At 40.2% G+C, this 23,236-nt stretch overlaps 1 protein-coding gene across 4 annotated transcripts in view; it reads left to right on the top strand.

Moving 5' to 3' along the window:
* Positions 1-3,115: 3,115 nt before the first annotated feature.
* Positions 3,116-23,236, top strand: part of ARHGAP8 (Rho GTPase activating protein 8) — a 302,432-nt gene continuing 282,311 nt past the window's right edge. For all 4 annotated transcript variants that reach the window (XM_077825721.1, XM_077825740.1, XM_077825730.1 and 1 more), the window contains exon 1: positions 3,116-3,315. The gene's annotated coding sequence lies outside the window, so the exon portion shown is untranslated. The remainder of the gene's footprint in view (positions 3,316-23,236) is intronic.

The following is a 23,236-nucleotide window of genomic DNA, read 5'->3' as shown; positions in this document are numbered from 1 at the left end:
GATCTTCTACCTTCTAGGCCCCATACGCACCCTCAGCTTGGCTGTAATTGCTCTGCTCCTGCCAACCCACCTCAGTGTACCTCATACTCATAAGGACACAATTTTCTCCTTAGACTTCTGTGTTCAACTAAGCTAATTTTTATAGTAACACCCCTTTCCCCCACCTTACCCCACCCCTTATATGCAGAAAATAAACTGAGCTATTATGTGACTATTGGGTCACTGAGTTAAACTTAAAAAGAAAAGGAGTACTTGTGGCACCTTAGAGACTAACAAATTTATTAGAGCCGAAACCTTATGCTCTAATAAATTTGTTAGTCTCTAAGGTGCCACAAGTACTCCTTTTCTTTTTACAGATACAGACTAACACAGCTGCTACTCTGAAACCTGAGTTAAACTTGTACCAGGCTCGATACTGCCATTCTCACTCATGCAAAATGCTCATCTAAATCAGTGGGAGTTCTGAGGCTATAACATATAAGGATGGTAGCATGAGGTTTGTCATCTGTATTCTATAGTATGTCCTTTTTTCTTTGCTCCTCTGTAAGAGCCAGATAAAAGTGTGCTGCTCTCACTGATTTAAAGGGAAGAATTTGGCGTGAAAGAGAGGACTCTGTCTCTCTCTCTCTCTCTTTGTGTAATCTTTGCTTTTTTTGCTTTGTTTATATCTGTTCTTTTTAGTCACTTTTATATGATGCTATTACAGAAGTTATTATTAATAAATTAATTAATAAGGCTGGAACCCCAATCCAATAAGGTACTGATGTCCTTACACTTCCACTGGAATCCATGGGAATTGAGAAGTGAGCGTGCAACACACAGCAGGATCACCTGAAACAACTGTAGTTTACAACAGTGGTTCTCAACCAGGGGTCTGGGCCCCCCGGGGGGCCTCAAGCAGGTTTCACAGGGGCTGCCAAGCAGGCCAGCATTAGACTCGCTGGGGCTCAGGGCAGAAAGCTGAAGTCCCACAGCATGGGGCTGAAGCCCAGGTCCCTGAGCCCTGCCACCCAGGGCTGAAGCTGAAGCCTAGGCAACATAGCTTCGTGGGGGCCTCTGTGGCATGGGGCCCCAGGCAATTGCCCGGCTTGCTACCCCCTAACGCCGGACCTGGCTTTTATATGCAGAAAACCAGTTATTGTGTCACTGGTGGGCCATGGAGTTATTATAGCATGTTGCGGGGGCCTCCGAAAGAAAAAGGTTGAGAACCTCTGTTTACAAGACTGCTGAAGTGCCTTTAATTTTGAGGCTTGTGATATTGCGAAATGATGATGTAGTTTAAGGCCCAAAATTACAAATGCTGCAGAAGTTTGACAGCAGGCTTCATGGCACAAGCATTCCTTTTCACAGAACCATTAAAAATGGTAGAAAACCTAAGTATAACATGTACCAAACCCCCCAAATGAGCTACAGTTAGAGGGGGCCAAGACTTGCGGTAGATTTGCTTTGCACAAACCTTAATTTAGTATAGATTCCCTGAAGGATTTCTTTTGAATTTGGGGTTGGATACATCAAACAACTTAAAGCAAAACCATCAACTATCACTTGGTTTCTCATTAAGATCATGTGAAACCAGGATGCATAGCCATAAATCCAGTTAGGATTTCTCACGATTAAGTCTTAGCAAATCTCTCAGTGATCCTGTTCTTGATATTAAATTTCTAGTGCAACCCAAATCTAGGTGAGTTTTGCGTGACTTTGAGTTTTGCATTCATCAGTTGTTTCTCCAATGTGTTGTACATTACCTATAGTTTTTGCATGTGTGAAATTACCACTACACAACTGATTGCAAAGCACATTCAAAACTGTGCAAAAGAACCAAGCCTGTCAGATAAATGGTAAATCTACATGGTGAACATGGATAGACAGGTTCACCTGCATTCCTAGCTCCAGCAAGCTTCTGGCTAAATACATGCCTTTCCTTTAAGAATTTAATATCCGTCTTAGTGTCCTTGTGGTATTACCATTTCCCCCCCAGCAGTAACAATTCAACAGTTCAGCAGAGCACAAAGTAGTCTAATCACCAGGCTTGATCTCTCGAATTGTTCTGCAAACTAACTTACAGGCTGAACAAACAAGGTCATCAATGAATAACCAAAAAACAGTAACCACCCCTCTACCAACATGCATCTTTGCAGACACAGGATTCACTGCTAGTTTCAGCGGTTTTAAAGCACCAGTGACCAGCATCCAGTCTTTTAGTGCAGTGTTGTATCCCTTTGTTTATAACAATACTTCCTGACCTAATTCATGAAAAATAACCAGACCTAATTTAAGTGGTTGAGAAAGGGAGAGTGAAGGTTGAGCTGGTGAAAAATTTTCCAACAGAACAGTTTTCATGCACAAAACATTTAATGGGAATGTATCAATTTAGTGAAAAAGTATTTGAAAATTTCATTTTGATAAGGTTGAAGCGCTCCATTCAACTTCAATGGGGTTGGTTCAATATTTCCAATTTGTATCTATAAACATGGAAACGACCTTTTTGAAGCGATATATATCCAAAAGGTCATTTCCATATTCCCAAAACTATTTTGCCCCCAGAAATTTTGTTTTGTAGGAAATTTTGAAGTTTGGACTTTTTGCTCCGAATCGGGATGAAAGGGACATTTCGGATTGTCAGGATTCCTGGCAGAATGGAACTTCTGAGCGTCCCCCGGCCGCAGTTAAGAGCGAGGGGCTCGGGCAGTTTGCATGTCATCATGTTGGGTCTGGAAGGGGGGGAATCTGGAGAGCCACCCCCTGTGGTTTCTTTACACTGGCTCAGCAAGCAGTAGAAGAAAAGGAGAAGCCGATCAGTGCTTCCCACACTTCTCCTGCTCCTCGTGGCCTCTTGGACACACTCTTGAGGGCGTGGGGTTTTGTTTTTGTTTTTTGTTTTAATTGTTTTTATTTTTTTATTTTATTGCTTGCGCGCGCGCGCGCTCTCTCGCCCTGTCTGCGAAGCGGATGCTGCTTTCCAGTCTGCTCTCTCCACCCCCTACCCCAATTCCTGGCAGGGCGCCAAGTGCAGGCGCAGCGCGTTGTGCATCTCAACTACTCCCCTCCGGTGACTGCACCTCTCAGTGCGCGCAGCAGCAGCAGGGGGAGAGGGGAGGAAGAGAGGGTGCTATCACCACAACCCACCGCCAGATAAATCCAAGGGGGAGACAGCAATGGCAGCAAGATGCAATATCTGCCATAGCCCCGGCGGCGTGTGACCGCCATGCAGGCGGCTCCGCTGGGCTGACGCGCTCTGTTCTTGCTGCCTCCCCCCGGCCCAGCCCCTCTCCCCCCGCAGGCACAGAGCGGCTCCCCGGCTTGCGGGCGCACGCGGTAAGTGGAGCGAGGGGGTGGGGGTCCCGGCTCAGGTCTGTGGAGCCGGCACATTCCCGCCGAGCCTCGCTGCGCGGTTGTGGGGGGGGGGGGCAGGCTCCGCGTGGCTGCGAATGGCGGGGGAGCCGAGCTCCCCTCCACCCGCGCATTGCTCAGGGGGAGTCCAGGCAACTGGGATCCAGAGAGAGGGGTCAAGCCCCCCCCACCACCCCCAGCTTCGGCCAAAGGCATCAGAAGCAAGGCAGAAGGGTGCCATGCCTGGAAGTGGAGGGCTCTGGATTTATAGGCGCTGCTGGTAGGTGATTATTTTGTCCTGTGTGTGACTTGTAGCTATTCGGAGGGGGTGAAGCAGAGGGTAGAGAGTTTAAATGGGAATTGCCCGAAGGGGCAAGCAGCGGGGTGAGTAAAAGCAAACGCTGCTGCATAACTTATTTTAGCTTTATCCCTGCACATGCAGGTCTCATCAACAGCATGCACCTTTGAGTGACAACAGCGTCCAGCCCCACCCTAAGCCCAGCAGCTAAAGTGGTCCTGTGATTTCTCTTGGTAGATTTCAGAGTAGCAGCCGTGTTAGTCTGTATTCGCAAAAAGAAAAGGAGGACTTGTGGCACCTTAGAGACTAACAAATTTATCTGAGCATGAGCTTTTGGGGTGAGCTACAGCATCCGATAAAGTGAGCTGTAGCTCACGAAAGCTTATGCTCAAATAAATTGGTTAGTCTCTAAGGTGCCACAAGTGCTCCTTTTCTCTTGGTAGAGTTATCCTGGGTTACTGTCAATTATCCTGGGTTACTGTCAATTTCTGATTGGTAACAGGGTTCATATGAGGATATAGACGCGAGGCTCTAGGCTAGGGGAACCTTGATAAAATGAAATAAAACGATCTGGTTTGAACAAGGAAATGTTTTGGTGCCCTCAACAATGGTCTCTAGGGAGATGTTTGGTTTTCCAAACTCAAGAGACCCACTGAAGGCAAATACAAAAATTGCTCCTGTATGTATCTTTTTCTCAAGGGACGACTTGATAAATACTTGGAAATCACATAATTGTAGCACAGTTAGCAGGACTTTAGACAACGGGTCTGTTGTTCATTGAGAGAGATGTGGGTATTGGGAAAAAAGTAGTTTTGATCTTTTTTTTTTTTTTTTTCCTTTCTGAATCATATGTTTCCCCAGAAAATTAGAAGAAGAAAACACTTTTTTTCCCCCTAAGTGGAAACTACATTTTAGCTGAAATGTAGTGAGAATTCCTAGTCTATTCCAAACTGTGCTTGGAAATTAATACATAGTCCAGTGGGTTAATCATGGTGGTGGTAGCTCTACTGTGTTACTGACAATGTTTACGTTTTTGAAATAAACAATGCAATAGAAAATAAAGTAATAGCATTGTGAAACTTATTATTTATCCATTTAATATCAATTTTAATCTATTTTAACATTTCCATTTTGGTGGCTTTTAAATAGTAAGTATACTAAGTAAGCAGTTTTAAATTAGAGAGATTTATAAAACCATTAACTAACATTGTCTTAGAGATATTCAGCAAGATTTCTGGTTAACATTTCTGTGCATTCTATAATGTATAGTAAACATAGTTTTAAGAGTTGCTTACCCAATACGTTTCTGTCAATACTGAGTTGATAGTTAGCCCTCATATTGGCTTGCCAACATGATGTTTTAACATATCATATGAATATAGAATTAATGTATTTGCAGTCACCTTTCACATCTGAGATACATATCTAAAATATAACTGAGGCTGATACACAAAAACATAGTAGTTCTGTCCCTATTAATAGTCTTCTTCTAACTGGATTTGACTATAAAATGCTCTTCGGTAGATCAGCTCCTCTAATCTTTATTCACATGGGTGAGATCTGTATGCATGAGCAGGAATTCACAGGATCTGTATGCATGAGCAGGTTGTATATTTCCATTTTTGTGTGTGCAGTCATTGATGATTTTGGCAAGTTATAACAAATCTGATAATTTTATGAAGGTTGAGTGCTTTAATACTCTTCAAGACCACATTAATTTGGTGAATGTCTGTGTTTTTAATACTGTGAAATCACCAGTAGCAGACAGCCTTAGAAAGGGAAAAAAGCGCATCAAGGAAATGATTTAGCCTTTATCGTGTTAATAATTTCCAGCCAGCATGCTTTTAAGTATTTTCATTTTAAATTACAGGAAACAATCAGTGATTACATGTACCAGCACAATGTTTAATAATAAAAAGATACAATCTGTAGTAGTCTAAAAGTAAAGTGTTGATGGTTCATTTAGGACCAATGGTGAGGGAGAAGATGAAAGGTCAGAAGCTTTTTTTATCCATTGAGAGAGGGAGGGGAAAGTCAGTTGATTGATTAGCCATTTTTCTTGAAATTGGAATTAACTGAGTAGTGCAGTATAAATCAGCTATCATAGTCAATACATGTGGGATTTTAAGGATATAGTGGGATTAATTTTATTATTATAAAGGTATGCTATAACCACTGAGTTCATGGAAGGGTAGTGCTGTCTAGTGAGAGTGCTCCTTTTTCATTAATACATCTCTTAAGTAAAGAAAAGCATATCTGAAATTTAATTCCAGCAATAAACTGAACAATACACATTATTTTATAATTTCCCGTAGTAATCTATTAATATTTTATTTATTACGAAACATGGATTGATTGGGGTGTGATGTTTGTACCACTCACTGCTGAATGGATAACTTGATGCTTAGTCTTCAGTTCTCTCATTAATAATCTAATTATAGGAAGAGGCTGGAAAGAATATTGAATGAAGAGTTGTTCCCAGTGGACTTGGAAAGGAAGTCACTTTAAAGTAGAACAGTATTTTAACCATTCTGGCCATAACTTTTTACCCACAGTCAGGGTCAGATTTTCAAAACAGCTCTGCTCTGATTTTAGCACGAAAATAAATGGCCAGATTTTCAAAAGAATTCCTCATGTTAGGTTCCGAGCTCTTTCTCTCTCTCTTTTTTATTTTTAAGCATGGCCGTAAGTGCCACAGTCCGAGCTCCTCAGTGCAGCACAGAATTTGGCTCCAATTTGTGGGTGCTAAACTCTTGAAAAACTGCCCCTGAGCTCTTTTGAAAATCTGATCCCACAGTTGTAATCAATTTTTCCCCCTTACTAATGTGTATTCTGGAGGAGACTCTTTTTTTAACAGCAGGTAGAATTGTAGGAGTAAAATATAGCAGCTGTAAATAAAGCCAGTAAAAGTATTTAAATTTTTTATGTGGAAAGCCAGCAGATTTAATGTTCTATAGCTATACCATAAACGCTTATGAAAAAGTATTACAATTCTAATAGAAAATGTAAGTAGCACTTAATCGCTGAACAAAAATAATAGATAATGAGAAAAAATAGCCTTTTTCTGCTTTAACCATACATTTGGGGAAATGTTGTAAAGGATAGTAATTGGGAAAAAAAATAGATTGAGCCAGATCCTGAAACAATGCCAATTTATACCAACAAACGTTCTCGCCTAGTTTGAGTTTTCTTCGCTTTAGAGCAGTGGTTTTCAACCTTTTTCATTTGGGGTCTCCTAAAAAGTTTCGAATGGAGGTGCGGATCCCTTTGGAAATCTTAGACGTAGTCTGTGGACCCCGGGGGTCTGCGGACCCCAAGTTGAAAATCACTTCTTTAGAGCATCAGTTTTCCTAGTTAATGAACTAGCAAAAACAAAAAAAGTGTGGCACCTCTGAAGAACAAAACTGAGTATTTTCATAGAATATCAGGGTTGGAAGGGACCTCAGAAGGTCATCTAGTCCAACCCCCTGCTCAAAGCAGGACCAATCCCCAATTTTTGCCCCAGATCCCTAAATAGCCCCCTCAAGGATTGAACTCACAACCCTGGGTTTAGCAGGCCAATGCTCAAACTACTGAGCTATCGCTCCCCCTGCATAATAGGAAAGCTTTAGAAATTATGGAACAGATTCTGATCTCAATTATCCCCCTGTAAATCACAGTGAGGTCTACTGTGAAGTTACTCTACATTTATACCAATGTAAGTGAGTTCAGAACCCAGCCTTACATATGGAGAACTAGCATAGTTACATTAGAAGTAAAGCCATTGGGTCATATTTTGATCTCATTGAAACCAGTTTTAAACTGATTTAACACCATTATCTTCAGGCCAGTTTCTTATGGTTTACACTCATATAAGTAAGATCAGGAATTATTTCAAAAGTCCTGGTCACAATGACTTGATCAATTGTATTCTCTTTATTTTTAAGGTTGTATTAATGTTTGCTGAATGACGAGAAATGATAATTATCTGCCTACATCTGTGGTCCAGTAATTACTCAGAACTCACTGGCACTATGCACAAAGAATAGAAATGAAAATTCCTTACTGCATGTCTGGAAGTATGTCCTCTGTGGGGTGTTTGCTTTTTCTATGACTTCTTAGTGGCATGAAGATTAATTAGCTAATGCTCTTTGAAGATGAAAAATGTAATGTTAAGGTAACTATAATGCAGAATTATTATTAGTTTTTATTCAGGGAAACTGTTTGTGTATTCACTAGTTTGAAGATCAGAATTTAACGTTGTCTACAGATGATTGTTAAAGGATGTTTAAATTGTGTATTGAAGTGTGTGCAGAGTGGCCGGTTAATGTCTGATTCTGTGGAGGACCATTAATAAGGACTAGCTTGTTTCTAAACCATCTGGTGCTTTTGGAATTTGTGTTTATGGCATGGGGTAGAATGGAGTTGAAAGGGGGAATTGTGGTGTAAGGTAAGGTCTTGTCATTGTTCCTTTAAACCACCATGCAAATACATATGCATTTAGAATTTTCAGGCAAGCCAAAATGTAGGACTAGTACTGAATGGTAAATGAAATCTGACAGCTAAATCAGGACATGACACATAAGGATCTTGAGATTTCCTTACTAGAATAATCTTTCTGAAAAATTTTGCTTGGAATGAATGTAGTCCTGGTTAAAAGCTAGTTCAAAACAATGGCAGGTGGAAAAAAATGAGGCTGGAATTTGATTCTGTTTAAAATCTTTCTCCACTTCAAAGGTGTTTACACCTTTGTTTCCTTTCCTGTCTGAAAAATGGGGGTAATGATACTGACCTCTGTGGCAAAGCACTTTGAGATCTACTGATGAAAAGCAATATATACATGCTGCATAGTTTTATTTGTTTGTTTATTTATTATTACCTTGTGATGACTGGAAGATTCACAAAGGTTGTAGGAATGAAGACCCATCTTTGCTCATCAGACAGTCATATAGTGCAGGCAGCCACAGTGCACTCCTTTGTGTTGATCAGAATGAAACTCAATCTGCCTGAGAGACTGAAAGATGATTTGAACCTTATTTTGATTAGTGAGAGATACTATATATCACTGCATAAAATCTCTTACTCTGCATGTGTGCACAAATGAAGCAGCAGATTTTATGGGAAACTTGGTGGTGTAACTCCTAGATAAGAATAATGTTTCTTGGCAGTCTTGCCACCATCATGCAAAAACCAAGATGGTGACACTAAAAAGGGTCCGTTTTGCTCTTTCATGCTTAGAACTTCAGTCTGCAGATATTTCCATTGAGAAACAACATAAAGAGACCTGAAGTGAACTGAAGGGTAGATATAAAGGCACAAAAATAACATTTAAGGAAAATTAACACACATACTTAATGTGAGGGAATACCCTGGGAAATAATAGTGCTGAAAGAGTCCTGAGGGTTATAACAGAGAACAAATTAGACATGAGTTTGCAATACAGTACGGTGGCAAAACATGCTAATGCAATTATCCACCACATCATTATTATGAACCGGGGGGACAACAGGCTCTACGGGTTTTGAGTGGATGCATTTGGGACGCTGTATTAAATTCAGAGCACTTAGAGATACTAGTAAATTGAAGGCATTTGAAAAAAGATCAATAACACTGGTTAGGGGACTGAAGGGACTGATTTATGAGGAAAGATTAAAAAATGAATCTGTATAGATTGACTAAGAGGTGATTTAGTGGAGGCAGGGACTTAACAGTGTACAGTTTACAGTGTACAGATTCTAAAAATAGAGAAATTATTTAGCATTGTATAAGGGGGTATAATTAAGATTAATGGGCTAAAAAAGAAAATGTAACTTGAATGTCAGAAAAGCTTCCAGACATGGTAATTATTCAGCTGTGGAATAGTCTTCTGAGGGAAGTGGTGGTAACCTCCTTGCTTGGGATATTTAAAAGTAAACTGCATACAAGTCCGGGAAATATACTGTAGGTGATAATAGAATCCTATGTAATGTCACTCCTGGCTAGGTCATCTTTGGGGATTGAGCTGGAGACTCTGCATCTAAAAGCATAAGCCTCTACTGCTTGAACTAAGTGACCAGATTCACTAGCTTAGAGGGAGTAGTAGACTCAAACATCAATAGGTGGTCTAAGCAGAGACAGGGTGTCATAATGCATTAACATGGGCAACACTTGCAGAAGGAGGGAGATGGAGGGGATGAACAAATAGATATTTTCTATATCTAACTCAACTCAACAAATGTATGTTTGCTTATATAGCTGGCAATTGAAATGGGTGTCATTACTCCATATAACAAATATTGCCTCATGTGTCCCCATTTGGTTTTCATGGGTGGGAGGAAAGGGGAAGAGAAGATGCTATATAATGAATGGTTATTGCAGGTCAGGATTGAGATACTCAATGATTCTATTATACCCTTTGCCCCAAGTAGAATTCTACCACTTGAAGAAAATCTAGAAAGTAATTGTTTCTTGAGCATCTTGCTCCTTCAAGTTCCAGCCAGTAGTGGCAAAAGAAGCTGGGTGTTAGTGTTGGATGATACCTTTTCCTTTGTCGAATCCTTTATAAATTAATCTTTGTACACTTGCTGAAACTTGAGAAGCAACTTTAATAGATTCAGAGATTCCAAGGCCAGAAGGGCCTACTATGATCATCTAGTCCGATTTCCTGTAAAACAAAGGCCACAGAACTTCTCCAAAATAATTCCTGGAGCAGATATTTTGGAAAAACATCCAATCTTGATTTAAAAATTGTCAGTGACTGAGAATCCTCCATGACTTTTGCAAATTGGTCCAGTGGTTCTTTACTTTCACGGTTAAAAATTTACACCATATTTCCAGTCTGAATTTCAGCCTCCAGCCATTGGATCACGTTACACCTTCTCTGCTAGATTGAGGAGGCTATTATTAAGTATTTGTTCCGTATATAGATAGACTGTATAGACTCCACCCCAGTTTTACAGAACCAGAGGTTTTGAAATGTCAGTTAAGAATCCAAAGGTTGGATCCAATCTTTTTGAGCTTTGTCTATATGGACAAAATTGGCTTTATATTATGCTTCTGAAATTCTCTAATTTATATAATCCAACTCTGAGTCAGTTTTCTACTGTACAACTTGTCCTTTTATTATTATTATCATCAAATAATTACTCTGGGTAGACATGCTCTTAAGTGTTTGTTTGTATTTGACTTTGTTTTATATTAGACTTCGCTATATCTCTTTTTTGCATGCCTTACTGGAGAATTTGTTGATTCTGCTCCGGGGTAATTTTATGACCACTAATCTTGTGTACAGTTATGCATGCAAGATAACAAGCTAAGGGTAATTGGAGTATATTATTTCAGTGTGTAAAATAATTGTCATGTGGTCAAGAAGGAAATTTTCCATTCCGTGTACAGCATCGCACAACTTGTTGGACACATTGTGGGTTTCTTTAAATTTTTCTGAAGCCTCAGGATTGGCCCTGCCTGAGACAGGATACCAGACTTATATTGGTCTCATCTGATATAGCAATTTGTATATTCCTGTGTCTTATGCTATTTTAGAGGCAATTTTTTTGCATTGGTAATATGCTGTTATCTGTCTTGCCCACTGTCTACTTTTATTAAGTCAAGTGGATTCAGCTTCCTTTCTTGGGAGTATTCACAGCAGATGCTGGGAAATGTACTTGAATTGTGGAACTGATATCACCTTGGTACGACTTACTCTATCCCAGATGTTGAAGTTAAGTGGCTCCCATTTTGTTCGGTCTTGTGAAGATTTCTGGTACTCATGAGTTCTAATCCCATCTCTCTAACAGATTTACTCTGTGCAATGAGATTCTGATACCCTTACTCATGTTGGGTAGCACTTTACTTCACAAGTGGTCTCTTTGACTTCAGTGCAGCCAATTGAGAAATAAGATACTATTCAATATGAGTAAGAATATCAGAATATGGCTTTTAAGATATCTGAATCTGGCCCTTAAGTTGGTCCAATAAAAGATATTATGTCACCCACCTTGTGTCTTATATCCCGGAGCCGGCATGGATACAACACTGCATGCAATTTTCCTACCCAACAGGAGTGCTTTAGAATTAATCAATGAATATTTGCACAGCACTTCAAGCACTTCTTAGTAAAGAGCTAAGTGTTTGTCTCTTTCCATGCCATAATTACCCCTTCTCTTGTCCCTTTTGTAACATTCTGTCTGCATTAGTATCTGATACTTTCCCCTTATATAATTAAACAGACAATGCATGCAGAGTGGATTCCTTCTTTGCTGATTATTTATTCTGGATCTCAGGGCTCTTAGCTGAGGAAAACATATACATGTCTCTAGGAATGGAAGGGGAAATCATCCAATTTAGAGAGGTCATATTATAACATCTGAATAAATTGCACACCAATGTTGCGCTTTTACAAAAACATGTAGTTTCCCATGAACATTTGAAATTCTAAAGAGTCTAAGCAGACAGGGTTTTACCTTTCATCTGCCTGCTTAGGTTATGAGGAGGTGCTTATTCTCACACACACTTTCGTAATTCTCTCATCCCAGTGACGGGCTGGTGAATGCTTAGGCGTAAGTATTCCCCTACTGTGGTCTAGCTTGATTGTTTTGGGTTGTTTTTTTTTTAATGGTTTTTCTGGTTAAAGGAGTATCAAATTTTATAGTGACAAGATGAAAATCACTAGTATTCTCACCGATCTCCCTTTGCTGCGTGTTCATGTGAGGAATTTGGAAGGTTCCATGGCCTGAGTTATGCAGAAAGTCTGACTGGAAGATCATAATGCCCTTAAAATCTATGAATCTATGAAAGCATGAACAATTATATAGATCTACTAATGTTACTCATAATTGCCTTGTTGAGCCTGGACTGCAAGGTTTATGGAGCATTCTGTGTCCAATCACTGGAGGCTACTGTCTGGATTATGATTTTCATATTCAAAGTCACAGTTTCAGGTGTGGAAACAGAGATGCTTGAACCCAGGTCCTCTTCTAATCACTCCACACTTGTTTATTCTTCAGTTTTGCATTATAGATATGCTTTTATTATAGAGTGAGAATGCAGTTCCATTGAGAATTTTTTTCATCAGTCAGTATTAGCATGTCCTTTTAAAAGGACAATAGAAGAACCATGTAAACATTTTGCATTTGAATGCTCTTGTCCAAATTCTGTGCTGCCTTGCACCCTATATAATCCCATTGACTTCAGTGGAATTTGATGAAATCTAAATCAGTGCAGAACATGCTCTGAGGCTAGATGTTGCCTGTGCTGTGCTGGTGCACTTGGTGGGAAGAGAAAGGAGGGGGGTCTGCTACTCTGCTGATTCATTCACTAGCAACTCCAGAGGAGCATTTTTGGGCCCCAGCCAGCTAGTGTGCGTGCTGCCATCACCAGTGTATGCTAAATGGGGCACACACTGCTCCTTTTCATAACAGTGGTGAAATGCAGCCCACTGCACATCTGGTGTATTCTTCCTAGTCTTTCAGGATCCCCAGAGCAGTGGACACATGTAATAGAGATCCTGCTGTTCCTCACTGCACTTACCAGGGAAGGATATGGCCCATAGGCAGCGCCAAAAGGAAATAACACATCTTTAAAATCTGGTAAGCAGAGACTGGGGTTTATACTCATTTTCACTGCTCAGCGATACACAGACAGAAGGGGGCTGCATGGTCTAGTGTGTTAATACAGCCTTCCATCCTGGGATTGTCTATGCAAATTCACACTTAGATAGCAAGGAGCTATGAGCTAATATGGTCTTAGTTGCGGGGGCGGGGGAGAAGGTGGACATTTGTCCATATAAAACCACCTTACGACTGGCAGCCAATGTTCCAGGAAAAATCCTACACTGGAACTATAGGGGGGTTGCAGGTTGGGAGAACCAAGGTTTACTTGTAGAGCTTAGTATGTGTAGGGTGTATTTTTGGTATGTATGTGTATTTTTAGGCAGTGTGGCTTAGTGAGCTGAGACTGAAGAGACCAGGGTTCTATTCTGGCTCTGACACTGGGTTGCTGGGTGAGCTTGGGCAAGTCACTTCACCTCTCCGTGCCTCAGTTGCCCCATTTGTGAAATGGTGATAATGATACTGATCTCCTGTATAAACTTCTTTTAAAATCTACTGATGACAAGCACCGTATAAGAGCTAGCTATTGTATGTGGGATGCTGGCACAACACCTGTTGTGCTGCCACTAGCTCTAACTATTGTTACTCTGTTCTTGGGCACGAAAGTCACATGCCCACATGTAAGTAAATAACTCACAGACTTTAGGCTTGATGTTTAACTACATCATATCTGCCAAGCTGCGTTTTGTACATTCTCCTGTCTACCTCTATGAATAGGGCAGTTACACAGTAGCAGCCGTGTTAGTCTGTATCCGCAAAAAGAACAGGAGGACTTGTGGCACCTTAGAGACTAACACATTTAACAGTGAATGTTGTTAACCTGGCAGAGTGAAGAACAGGAAATACAATGGAATTAGTGTATTTTGGAGAAAATGGTGACATATCAGAGGTACAGTATGCTGTGCTGAAACAAGGTGAAAGCATAATGTGACTGGGCAATTGTCGTGCTATAAAAAGTCTGGGACAACTTTTGAAGAAAGAGATAATTGCTGGTTGAGCTTTAACAAGCAGCCCTGTGTTTTGTTGACTCTGTAACAAAGCCCACATTTTCCTTCTTTGAAAACATAGTAAAAAGCCTTGGGCATAGTAGTGACACAGGTTCCTTAGAGAGACTTCAGAACAGCAGTCAGTTAAAATTTTCATTTATTTCCCTTGCTTATTAACAAGAATCCATTTATAGTCCTGAGGGTGTTGGTATGCAGCCTCTCTGAATTGTTGATATGCTCTGCATTGCTGATGATGCTGGAGATGCGTGTAGTTTAATTCCGAAGCTGCTAAGAAAGATCTTAATGGGCTGGGGGACACAAGTGCTGTGTTGTATAGGTGCTGAGAAAGCACAGGAGTTGGGGTAATCTGAATATACGCTGTGAAGTATTAGTCTCACTCTGTAGAGTAGTGCCTCTGTATTTAGAATATCTAAGTGCATTATTCAATTTCTGTGACCTTAAGCAGAACTGTGCGCTCTCTTTTTGAGTGCTTATGTTGGAAATTCTACTACCTGGTGCCACAAGCACTGGTTGCTGCTGCTCATCTGTGTTTTATTTCCTAGTAATTCACTTCTTTCCATTCCAGACTTGTAGATGACTTTAGTAAGGTTTTGTTCTTTTTGGCTATATTTATCTGTTGTCAATTTTATATAGGAATATAAATTATAACACCATGTGAATTAGGATGCCAGGTCAGCCTTAGGTCAAATTAGGCCTGAATAAAGACTGGGAGTGGTTGGGTCATTACAAAACCTAAACCTAATTTCCCACATACTAATTTCCCCCTACTGTTACTCACACGTTCTTGTCAACTGTTTTTGAAATGGGCCACTCTCATTACCACTGCAAAAGTGATTTTTCCTCTCTTGGTATCCTCCTGTTAATTGAATTGTCTCGTTAGACTGACCTCCCACTTGGTAAGGCAACTCCCATCCTTTCATGTGCTGTGTATTTATACCTGCTACTGTATTTTCCACTCCATGCATCTGACGAAGGTGGTTCTAGCCCATGAAAGCTTATGCCCAAATAAGTTTGTTAGTCTCTAGGTGCCACAAGGACTCCTCGTTGTTTTTGCTGGTACAGACTAACATGGCTACCACTCTGAAACTTGTTAGGGATTGTCTTCAATAGACTCTTGTACTTCAAGATATTTAGCAAGTTTGTAAAGGCTAGTCTGGACACTGCCCACCCGTTTGATCCAGTTTTTTCTTTATTCTATGCTGATCCTAGGGGTAAAAAACAACTATTTGTAGCCTTGAGGAAACATGTGGATAGTGTCCAAGCTAGTATTTACAAACATGTGACCTAGAGCTGGTTGGGAACCAGATTTATCATTTCACAGGTAATTCCGTGACTCAAAAAAAATTTCCATTCTGAAACGGGGTGGGAGTTAAAATTTCCCGCAAGAAGATATTCGGAAACCAATTAGGTTTTGGTCAGTTAAAACATTTCATTCTTACTTTAACCGTTTTAAACTTAAAAACAAAAAAATTATATACAAAACAATGAATTTCATTTCAGATAACACCACATGATTCACTGTCCAAAGCCAAGCTCTACGATACAACTGCATTTCTCCAACCCCTCAGACAGAGACAAACACCTACAAGATCTCTGTCATTTCATTTTGAACAGTTTGTTTGAAACAAAAAATAAAACCGTTCTGTTTTGAAATTATGGAAATCCTTTGTTTTGTTTTTTCTGAACAAACTTTTGTCAAAATTGAGACATCTTGAAATGTTTTGGCTTAGATGAAAACAGCACTTTTTTTGTAAAAAAAACTGTTTTGATGAAAAATTTTCTGACCAGCTCCAGTAATAACTACAATTGTTGTGTGGTGTATGGTTGCTGGTGAGTATTTGCTTCAGGTTGGGGGGCTGTCTGTAAGCAAGGACTGGCCTGTCTCCCAAGATCTGTGAGAGTGATGGGTCATCCTTCAGGATAGGTTGTAGATCCTTGATGATGCGTTGGAGAGGTTTTAGTTGGGGGCTGAAGGTGATGGCTAGTGGCATTCTGTTATTTTCTTTGTTGGGCCTGTCCTGTAGTAGGTAACTTCTGGGTACTCTTCTGGCTCTGTCAGTCTGTTTCTTCACTTCAGCAGGTGGGTATTGTAGTTGTAAGAACGCTTGATAGAGATCTTGTAGGTGTTTCTCTCTGTCTGAGGGGTTGTATCGTAGAGCTTGGCTGTAGATAGTGGATCGTGTGGTGTGGTCTGGATGAAAGCTGGAGGCATGCAGGTAAGTATAGCGGTCAGTAGGTTTCCGGTATAGGGTGGTGTTTATGTGACCATCGCTTATTAGCACTGTAGTGTGCAGGAAGTGGATCTTTTGTGTGGACTGGTCCAGGCTGAGGTTGATGGTGGAAATCATCATGGATTTTGTTGAAATCATGATGGAATTCCTCAAGGTCTTCTTTTCCATAGGTCCAGATGATAAAGATGTCATCAATGTAGCGCAAGTAGAGTAGGGGCATTAGGGGACGAGAGCTGAGGAAGTGTTGTTCTAAATCAGCCATAAAAATGTTGGCATACTGTGGGGCCATACCCATAGCAGTGCCGCTGATTTGAAGGTATACATTGTCCCCAAATGTGAAATAGTTATGGATGAGGACAAAGTCACTGAAGGACGACCCATCACTCTCACAGATCTTGGGAGACAGGCCAGTCCTTGCTTTTAGACAGCCCCCCAACTTGAAGCAAATACTCACCAGCAACCACACACCACACAACAATTGTAGTTATTAGTAGTTATTACTGGAGCTGGTCAGAAAATTTTTCATCAAAACAGTTTTTTGACAAAAAAAGTGCTGTTTTCATCTAAGCCAAAACATTTCAAGATGTCTCAATTTTGTCAACACAACAAAACCACTAACCCAGGAACCTATCCTTGCAACAAAGCCCGTTGCCAACTGTGTCCACATATCTATTCAGGGGACACCATCATAGGGCCTAATACATCAGCCACATGATCAGAGGCTTGTTCACCTGCATATCTACCAGCAATGCCCCTCTGCCATGTACATTGGTCAAACCGGACAGTCTCTACATAAAAGAATAAATGGACACAAATCAGACATCAAGAATTATAACATTCAAAAACCAGTTGGAGAACATTTCAATCTCTCTGGTCACTCGATTATGGACCTAAAAGTGGCAATTCTTCAACAAAAAAACTTCAAAAACAGACTCCAACGAGAGACTGCTGAATTGGAATTCATTTGCAAACTGGACATTATTACATTAGGCTTGAATAAAGACTGGGAGTGGATGTGTCATTACACAAAGTAAAACTGATTCCCCACATTTCTTCCCCCTCTCCCCCCCCCACCTCCGTTCCTCACACGTTCTTGTCAACTGCTGGAAATGGCCCACCTTGATTATCACTACAAAAGATTGTTTTTTTTCTCTCCTGCTGGTAATAGCTCACCTTACCTGATCACTGTCCTTACAGTGTGTATGGTAACACCCATTGTTTCATGTTCTCTGTGTATATAAAATCTCCCCACTCTATTTTCCATGCATCCGATGAAGTGAGCTGTAGCTCCCGAAAGCTTATGCTCAAATAAATTTGTTAGTCTCTAAGGTGCCACAAGTACTCCTTTTCTCCTTTTGCGGATACAGACTAACACGACTGCTACTCTGAAACCTAGCTCAAGAGAGAGGATTTCTTATTCAGAAAGAAGTAAGTTGGCCTTTTCACTGCATTCAAAATGCATGTCTCCAGTGTGCTCGCTGGCTGACTGCTGCAGCATCTGATTTACTATGCTCTCATGGATCCTTGGCTGTTCTCTCTATTGTCACATTTAATGATGTGTGTTTTGTGAACATATCTCATATTTTATCAGAGGGCTCAGCAGTTCTCTTCAACCTCCCAAATCTGCTCATTTCAGGTCAGATTTTCCCAGGAAGAAAAGTCAAATGAAGTAAAAATGGGGAACGAATGTGTATCATCAATATTTGCTGCAATTTTTAGACTTTAAAGGTGACCCACAACGGAAATTAAATGGGCGTGTGTCCCACTATTCTTTTTTTCTTGTGATATACAGCGAGGACCTGAAAAAAGTAGGTTTTTTTTTTTCTGCTTGTTTTTTACATGTGAAATGCAGGTCCTGTCTAGGATGTAAGACTCTATGACTATGTTAGCCAGCGGGAGCTACAGTGTAGGCAAGACTCCTGAGTTGTCAGCCTTTTTAAACAGCGCTCTAGCTAAGCTTTCTGTTTTGCATACTGTTAGCCAAATTCTATGCCACCTTGTACTCCATGTAACCCTACTAATGTCAGTGGAGTTGCTTATCTGCTCAGAATGGTGGCAGAAATTATTCTGGCCTTGTCTTTGCTGCGACTCTCATCAGTTTTAACCCCACAGATTTTTTTAATTTTTTTTTTTTTTTTTGCTTGCTAGTATTTTGCATCTGTTGACTTATTTAACTTCAAAGACTAATAAACATTTTGGAGAAGGCATCTTTGTTAAAGATTCACAACCCTGCCTTTTAGTTAAGGCATGAGAGCTACCAGAATTCATTCAATTGATTCTCTGGCAAAACCAAGAGAAGAGCTGACATTCCTGATATTTTTAAGGTTTAAAAAAAAAAAATAGGTGGAAAGAACAAACTGTAATAGCTTAATTAGTTAAATAACCTATCTTTCAGATCTTTTTTTCTACATTTATAAGATGCAAACTTATGGTTTTTTGCAGCCATTTGTGAGTCACCTTCAAAGGATGATGAAAAGTGAATGGTGAAAATGCTGCATTTGGTCTGCGTGGGGAATTGAACAGTAACAAATAATACCAGGGATGATGATTTCTATGTCAAAAAACCTTTGTTTTACATCTAGGAGGTATTAATCTAGTTATGTGCATTGGAAGTTTCCAGTTGATATTTCAGGTTTCAGTTTTGACCATACAAAGCCCCAAGAGTCTTAAGACCTACGTTCCTGACAGACTGCTTCTTTCATACCAACACAATCAGAAACTCAAGCTATATCTAATATGGCTCCCATTCCCATAGTATACAAGGCCTCGCAATCTTTAATGTATTTATCCTCACAAAACCCCGATGAAGCATTGTTATTCCCATTTTACAGATAGGGAACTGAGGCACAGAGTGGCTAAGTGACTTGCCCAAGTCACGCAGGAAGCTTGTGGCAGAGCAGAGACTTGGACCCAGGTCTCCCAAGTAGGAGGCTAGTGTCCTAACCACTGGTGACAGTGGAAAACTTACTACTGTATACAAGAAGGGACTGTTGGCTAGGCAATGGCATTGGAACAATTTTTATAGTGGAGGTGCTGAAAGCCATTGAACAAAAGTATAAATCCTGTATATGATGAAAACGACTTCAAGCTGCTGCACCCCCCCAGCACCCTTAGTTCCAGCACCTCTGTGTTTTTTGTGAGGGCCTCAAAGCTTCAGAATTCTTTGCCACCTTGTTCTGAAATAACTGTAATCCGATGACTTGAGGACCTCTGGGGGATGCTATTAAGCAATTTTCCCCACAAACATTTGAAAATGGCAGGGAAATCGGAAGGGTAGGAAAGGGCTAATTTGACCTTTTGGGTTGTCTGGTTTGCAACAACTTTACTGCTATACTTTAGTTATATTTGGGTGTTAATTTTGTTGTATTTTTAAGTTATGTACCTGCAGCATATTAAGACATGCTTTTGTTTTAGTGTGGGTATAGACATCTTTTTGTTTTTCTTTGTCTGTACGGCACAGCATGATGGGGTCCTGGTCCTTGGCTGAGGTGCCTAAGCACTACCATAACACACGTAAGAAATAATAATATAATTGAAATCTAAATACATGAGTAAAGAGTACGAGTTGATTCTTACTCGGGATAAATAATTGTGCAGTCTATTAACAGGTTTTTTCTAATTGTCTTTGCATATTAAGAATTGGCCACATTTCAACGTTGTTCTTTAAAGTGCTATGAAAGTACTGCCAGGTATTAGTAGTGTTCTTTACCTGAGTGCTAATTCGGCATCGATATAGTGATAACATTTGTAAAGGTTAACAATACTGATTGAAGATGAGATCACCCTCAGCTGTGCCCTCGCATGTGTGTGGTTTTGGTTCTTTTCCTTTCTCATTTTTACTCACTGAAGATAAGCATTGCTAAACCTGGCCATGGTTCATGATCTCACTTCTGTTTCACCAAATTCTGTTTCCTTACACAAGTGAAATAACTTAAGGTCCAAGTGGATAACTTTGGCATTGTTAAAACTTGGACCCGGCCCTCTTTTTTATAAGCAATACTACACAGATAATTTTATATCTATTACACGTAATAGAGACAAACACCACCACTACTAGGCAAACTGCTCATTGGATATACAAGCAAATGCTAGCTGATGTTATCCACCAAGATAAATTTGACCTGTTCCGTTAGGGGCCTTCACATTAAATTTCCTTTCTCTATCAATATTGCCCACATACTAATATATTATTCAGAGCTTCTAGTTTAGTCCCAGAACTTCAATTTCATATGTATTTAAGACCAAATCCCCAAGTTTGTGTTCTGTCACTGGATACTGTATTATGTTGCTTTATAGATTTCTTGTTCACTGGATCTTCAACTTTTCCTTAGCTTTCATTGATGATTGAAGGTGATTCCAAAGATATGGATATTCTTTTGTTGGGATGGCTGTTCTGTCTAATTCTTGCCATCAGGATTTAATTTACAACTTTCATCTGTACGGAACTGCATTCTTGCTCGCAAAAGCATTTTTCCTAGAAACTCAGTGCAAAATATGCTGAGGGTGTATAGTTGGCTAATTTAAAGTCAGTGGACTTGCTCCCATTTATACCAGCTCAGAATTTGGTTCACTATTTGCAATACCTTGATAGCTCTTTTTCAGCTTTTAGGAAAATAATAATTTTTGTATGTTCTGCTATGGATTTGTTAAAGGAAATACTGAGGATATAATTAATTTCTTTGATTAAGAGAACTTGAGGATGAGTGCCATTTTTGGTTTGTTAATTTTGTAATTAATTTCATATACTTATTGTTAGTGTTTCACTGTATTCCTTCCCTCTTACAAAATATCTTACGTGCCTACCTGACTCTATCTTCTTCTTCTTTTTTTTCCCCCAAGAAGAATTCCTAAGATCATCTGATCACCACATTCAGCTTTTAATGTAATCTAATTTTTGACAGTCTTCCCCTTCATCTCAGTATTGGGCTCTGTTTTGAATATCGCTAGGGCCCTACCAAATTCACGGCCGTGAAAAACATGTCATGGACCATGAAATCTGGTCTTTTGGGTACTTTTACCTTATACTAAACAGATTTCACAGGGGAGACCAGTGTTTCACCCACTGGGGGTCCCAGCCCAAAAGGAGAGTGCGCGGGGGGTTTACAAGGTTATTTTAGGGGGGTCATGGTTTTGCCACCTTACTTCTGACCTGCCTTCAGAGCTGGATGGCTGGAGAGCGACAGCTGCTGGCCAGGCCCTGACTCCTGAAGGCAGTGCCCCACCCGCAGCAGCGCAGAAGTAAGGGTGGCAATACCATACCATGCCATCCTTGTTATACCAATAAAATAAAAACCAGCAGGATCTTATTAAAGGGGAAAAGGCAAAATACCACATTTATTGTGAATACAGAAAGAATCATAGTAAGCAGTTAGTTATAGCTATAACATTCCATTCAATCTCATATTCACACACACACACACACACACACACACACACACACACACACACACACACACACACACACACACACACACACACACACACACACACACACGTTCTGCAAGGTTGTTATCATAGTTACCAGCCTTAGAGTTGCTCATGCCAAGCCACTGGCCAGGTGGCCTGGACATGAGGAGGGAGCAGGGCCTTGTCAGATGCACATCTGATGCTCCTGGAAGTTGGTTTGCAGAATCAGACCCCAAAGTTCTCACTTTCTAGAGTCCATTTTTGTAGGAATTACTTCCTATGCCAGTCGATGGGAATTGCTTCATCATGCTGTTGCTGAATTAATCAGCAGATAGCACATTCCTGATGGCTCTGTGCTGCTAGATGTTATCTTGTTCTTTGGTTCTCCCATTCTTGAGGATGTTGGGTGGATTCCAGTCTGCCCTCCGGGGGCCCTCTGGTTATTTCCACTTGACGCCTTCTTCAGCCGATGGACACTGGATTCTTAGGCTGGCACCTCCCTGATCGTTCAGTTATTATCCACACCAAGCATCCATCCACATACATCGTCTATTTCTATTTTAATCACAATTGTTAACAAAGCAAGATGAATACAACAAAAGGGCGGAGAGTCTCTGGGTGCTATTTCTGTTGTTACAGAGTATTGCTTTGAGTCTCTCTCTGTGTGAGTAGTTGTTATTACAAAGAATTGCTTTGAGAACAGACTGTCTTAGAATGTACTAACGTAATTAGCAGCTTGCAAGTTTCACACACAGAGGAAGAGAAACAGTACCAAAAACCAAGAGACCTCTTAATTAGTAATACACTGGAATTTAAACTGTGGGGAATCAAGCTCATTTGTGATTTTAATACAGATCTTCTTTAATATGATCCAACATCCTTACTTCTGCACTGCTGGTGGTGGTGGCTCTGCCTTCAGAGCTGGGCTCCTGGCCAGCAGCTGCCACTCTCGAGCTGCCTAGTTCTGAATGCAGCACTGCAGCAGCGCAAAAGTAAGGGTGGTAATACCGTGACCCTCCTACAATAACCTTGAGGACCCCCCCCCATGCCGTTTTGGGTCAGGACCCTTATAATTATGACACTCTGAAATTTCAGATTTAAATATCTGAAATAATGAAATTTACAATTTAAAAAAATCTTATGACCATGAATTTGTTAGGGCCCTCAATATCATACAAAGTGTTTGTAATGGCTTGGAGCTGATTTGGGCAATATTTCTTTTTTGATTTATTAGAACTGGTTAATAAACCTCTCTTTTTTTTCTTCCCTCCCCCCATCCCCCCGTGTGAAGATTTTGAATGAAAATGTTTCATTCAAAAATTTTTGTTCTCTCTTATTATTTTTTTTCGTGGAAATGTTTGTTCTAACATTGTCATTTCAATTCAATTAATGTTCATT

Source organism: Eretmochelys imbricata, chromosome 1, assembly GCF_965152235.1.
Source record: "Eretmochelys imbricata isolate rEreImb1 chromosome 1, rEreImb1.hap1, whole genome shotgun sequence".
NCBI lineage: Eukaryota > Metazoa > Chordata > Testudines > Cheloniidae > Eretmochelys > Eretmochelys imbricata.
The sequence above is the reverse complement of the archived record's forward strand: the minus strand, read 5'-3'. Positions and strand labels throughout refer to the sequence as shown.